The 5,000-nt window shown below is 45.6% G+C and overlaps 1 long non-coding RNA gene across 1 annotated transcript in view; it reads left to right on the plus strand.

Moving 5' to 3' along the window:
* The window catches only part of LOC135105985 (uncharacterized), an 18,076-nt gene extending 14,573 nt beyond the window's left edge, over positions 1-3,503 (plus strand). The window contains exon 3 of the long non-coding RNA XR_010271081.1: positions 2,375-3,503. This is a non-coding gene — a long non-coding RNA (uncharacterized LOC135105985). The remainder of the gene's footprint in view (positions 1-2,374) is intronic.
* Positions 3,504-5,000: the final 1,497 nt, after the last annotated feature.

Here is a 5,000-nt window from a genome sequence, read left to right on the forward strand (position 1 = left end):
TCGACTTGCTTACCAGGATTCAGTTGCTCAAGGCCTTGTATGACCCCCCACATCTCTCTCTCTCTCTCTCTCTCTCTCTCAGCAGTAAGTCCTCTGATCTCCTTACAAGTCTGCTAACAAAATCTGATAATTGATTCATTCTTATCTGGCAATGTCTGTGCGTGGTGTAGTGTACGTGTAGGTATGTGAGATAAACTTACATGGTGAGAATGTGAAGTCTATCCTGAGTCCTGCTGTAAATGGAACGTTACCCCGCTACCTCTCATCTTAAGAGCCGTATTCTGCAACCCTCTGCTCTCTCACCACGACTATTTTAAAAGATAACAAAGACAATTAACCGCCTTTTTAAGAGTGTTTCTGCTGTTGATAATATAGAAATGTTGTTAATCTGTCACTAGGACGTGCAGGAGTGTTTCGGATTGTGGTCCCAAATGCCAAGGAGACGGTGAGGTGTATCGCGGCAAAAAAAAAAAAAAAAAGAAACGTCGGCCAGTTAGTGCAGCTTCCTCTCCCGCGCACTAAATGTTTTGCTGCGTGTGATTCCCGCTGGCTGGGGAACTCACTGACGTACGGTTCTCCCTTACTATGTGGTTTTTGCCTATAGCGCCTCTCGCACCTCACGCCCACCACTACCACCACCACCACCGTCGCCGCCGCCTCCGCCTCCGCTCCTCACTGGCTAGGAGACAGTTGGGGACAGGCACATGAAACTTAATGCGTGGACATAGGAGAATCTGTGTCCCACTTTCACTCTTTCACTGAGAGAGAGAGAGAGAGAGAGAGAGAGAGAGAGAGAGAGAGAGAGAGAGAGAGAGAGAGAGAGAGAGAGAGAGAGAGGTACACCACAGCACACTGGTGTATGGCCAGTGCAATGGTTTGTTTCAGTGCACTGGCCAGGCTGACGCGTCACTGTGTATTTGTATCACTATTGTCGTGGCCGAGATGGTGCTCGGGTTTCTAGATATATGTTGTTAGGCTACTGGATTGACCATACTTGATTCATTTTTGCCCGTTTCCTTTCTTATTGTCATTTCATCCTTCTCTTCTTTTTTCTTATTTAATTTTTCTTCTTTTCTTCTTTCCTTGTTCCGTCTTAACTTATTTTTTTTATATGTAAGAGAGACACTGGCCTAGGGCAACAAAAACAACGGAAGAAGGTCCCACTGAGATGCCAGTCTCTAAAGAAAGGTCAAAACGATCATCCAGAACTGGAGAATAAGACGTGTCTTGAAGCCTTCCTCTTGAAAGAGTTCAAGTCATAGGAAGGAGGGACCAAAGAAGCATGCAGGGAATTGCAGAGTTTAGTGTAGTACTTCTTGTAAGGTTACCACATTATCTACTGCGTCAAGTTATGAGTGAATTGTGACTTGTATTTTGTAACCCTTAAGTTTTGAACAGCACCACTAGCCTGGCAGCACGGCGCGTCTTGCTCAACACCAAGACATTGATTTGCTTGTCGAGGCACGAGCTGAAAGAATCAACAGCACCTGGCCGCGTGCTTAAGTATTCAAGACGATTACCATTGGCAGGGCCGTCAGGGAGAAGGTGGTGGGAAAGGTAGGCCAGGGAAACAACGGCAAGAACTTAGGCTCTCCTTGGCCGACGCGACGCCTGCCTAGGTGTCTCAGGAAGCAGACAGAGCTCTCCCCAGGCCCCTTAATTGGCAGTCATGCGTAGCGAAGGATGCAGGGCGACGCGAAAGAAGACGTCAAAGGAAGTGCAAGAAATTAAAACCCTTGGCAAGGATGACATGATAGGAGTTCAGATACAAGTAGTGAGTACATGAACCATAAATAAGTCAGTGTGATGGGTTCAAATTATATCCTAAAGAGATAAACACACAACATCTGAATTACAAATAGACCAGGTGGTGGGCGAGAGCAACAGGTTTAGCGGTCCAGTGATGTACGGAATGGAGGTGGAGGGGTAGCTTGGATGAATGTACTGACGAGGGTGACGGATGGTGATGGGACGAGATGAGCCGCCTTGTGTGCACCATTGGCTCTCCTCATCCTTCGTTTTTATCCATGTATTACCGCGAGTATAGTTTATGGGAGTGTGCCTTTATTCCTGAACACTTTGCTTGATTATCCTGCATGCAGCTCTTTCGTCTATTATCAGCAGACATTCTTCTTGCCCTAAAATTTGCCTTGTAACCTTTGTCCAGTCTTCTTCAATTCATGCAAACAAATACTGTGCGTTAATCTTGCGTAACTCACATAATATTACCATTTTCTTTTTCCTATTGCTCTTTTATTAGCAAATATTTTTCTTGTCCGAGAATTTGCTTTGTAACCTTTTGCCAGTCTCTCCTTTCATGTAAACGAATATAGTAAATCAATCTTGCGGAACTTGCACAATATTATCTTGCCAGGATGCGGGACACTCACACTGCGCTATGTAAAATTCACAGCAGCGACGGGTTGCCGCTGTTGGAAAGTTGCCTTGGTTCGACAGGAAGCACAGGACTGCAGACTCATGGCTCTCGGTGGTAATGGGAGGCGCGTGAGACTCGAAACGTCTTCCGCTGGAATGAAATCGTACAGTGTTGTGGAAATGTTGTGCTTTAAATTGCCCTCACGATAATGGCGGCTCAAGAACGTCGCCAAGGACAGATTTATTCTAGTAAATTTATTTTTATTTATTTATTATTATTATTATTCTGATATTTTGTCCATTAATCGATATTTGTCTGTCTATCTATCTATGTTTTTAGCTACATATCCACACACACACACACACACACACACACACACACACACACACACACACACAGACTAGCTGAGATCTTGCGTGAAGAGACACATACAAACAGTTTGGACAGCACACCGCTTGTCTTGTCTTAATGTGGGGATAGAAATAAAGGAGAAGGAGGGATTCCCAGTCCCTTCCCCCCGTACTCTTTGGTCGCCTTTACACTGCCAGGGAATACGGTGGCAGTGATTTATCCCCCCGACGCAGTGATATCTTGCCTCAATGGTCGTCCTGAAGTAAACTACCAAGCGATGTGTCTGTTTTTTTTTTGTATTTTGGTGTGTTTTAGCAGAATGAAGTTTGTATTTCGTATATGCAACCCCACCGCTGCTGCTGCTACTACTACTACTACTACTACTACTACTACTACTATCACCGCCACCATCGTCACCACCACAACAACAACAACAACAACCATGGTCGCTGGGCGGATATAAAACCCCCCATCATTTGTCCGTCCACTCCTAGGTGCTGCAGTTGATGCGTTAGTTGACGGGACCAATTTTTCCTTGATTGTCTTCCATTGGGTGATGTGGTGACATGCTTGGTGGGGCATTAAAAGCACCTTACACCCTTTATAGACCGTCTCTTTACTCCACGCTTCAAACTTTTCTTGTACCTACTTTGTAAATAAATGATGAATTCTTAGCTAAACTATTGCTAACTAACTAATCAGCTAACTGACTGACTGACTAACTGACTAACTGACGGACTGACTGACTTACTGACTGACTGACTAAATAAATAAATAAATTACAAGGAACTAACTGACTGACCAATAAAATAAACAAATAAATATGTAAATAAATAAACACATACATACATACATACATACATACATACATACATACATACATACATATATACATACCAAGCAAATAAATAAATAAATATGCAAATCAGTAAACATACATACATACCAACACACATACAAACAGACACATACATACACACATTTAATGGCGTGGTGTGCGAGTGGGCGGCGTGAATCAGATAAGCCAGGCGAGTGAGGAGTGTGACCAGCGAGTACTTTGGTTATCAGTGACGTGATGGACCCCTGGCCTTGGCAACGTATTTGGGGTACTTTTCATACCCCAGCCATGTGGGATCCCGCGTCAACTAGTGGCCAGCGAGGTCAGCGAATGATGGCAGAGGAGGAGGAGAAGGAGGAGAGGGAGGAGGGGGAAGAAGAGGAAGAATCAAAGGAGGAGGAAGAGGAAGGGGAAGAACATAAGTAGGAAGCGAGTGAGGTCCCACAGTCCCGCATGTCAACAGTGGCGTGGTGGTGATGTGTAGAAAGTAAGGATGTGCTGAGTGTGTTGCGGGCTGTGCATATCAATGGTGTCAGTGCTCCGCGCCAGCAGACCTACAGTATGCAACACCAGATCGCCGTGAGAGGCCTGAGCAGCCCCACTTCCTTCTCAAACTCGGCGGGGCCTGGCGGATGAGATCATGAGACACATTCTTGGGCTGACCAAGGCACGGTGCAGCGGCGACGGAAGCTGCAGGTGTCAGGAATTTCCAGAATGTAAAGGAAAAAAAGATGGGGAGTGGAGATTGGGAAACGAGATTCCCAGCTTAAAATAACACAGGTCTTGCTCCAGAACCTGTGGGTACGAACGCCGCCACGCCCCTGTAGGTGGAGGCGCCTCAGGGTGGACCAGGTGGACCAGTTAATATGTACTGAGCTCCTGTGTGTGTGTGTGTGTGTGTGTGTGTGTGTGTGTGTGTGTGTGTGTGTGTTGCCATGGCTCATTCTCGTGTGCTTCAGGCGGTGGTGGACGTGGTCATGCAAAAAGTTGTCATTGATCATCACTGCATCATGTTGCTGTGAGATGTGTCCTGAGATGCAGTGCTCCCCTCCTCTCCATGACGGGCTGCTTGGTGGCGAGGCAGCTTGTGTTTCATAACAGCACACACCACATCACATACACAAGGAAATAAAGGAAGCAGCAAGAAGCCACCAGGCCTACACGTGGCAGTCGTGTGTGAAACTTACCTATCCATTTCTACCTATCATCCTCATCCATAAATTGGTCTCATCTTCTTATAAAGCCTCGTAATAATTCGTCACAAACAACCTGATTATTGAGTCTATTCCATTCATGTGCAACTTTGTTTGATTAACAGTTAATTAAGTCAAGTAAAGTGGGGATCTCCGTTACTACAAACGCCTGCAGAGGAACACTGAATTCATGTCTATTTTGATCTGCAGTCCTGCGTGCCTTTGTGCTAAAATAGAGAGA

This window comes from Scylla paramamosain, chromosome 12 (assembly GCF_035594125.1).
Source record: "Scylla paramamosain isolate STU-SP2022 chromosome 12, ASM3559412v1, whole genome shotgun sequence".
NCBI lineage: Eukaryota > Metazoa > Arthropoda > Malacostraca > Decapoda > Portunidae > Scylla > Scylla paramamosain.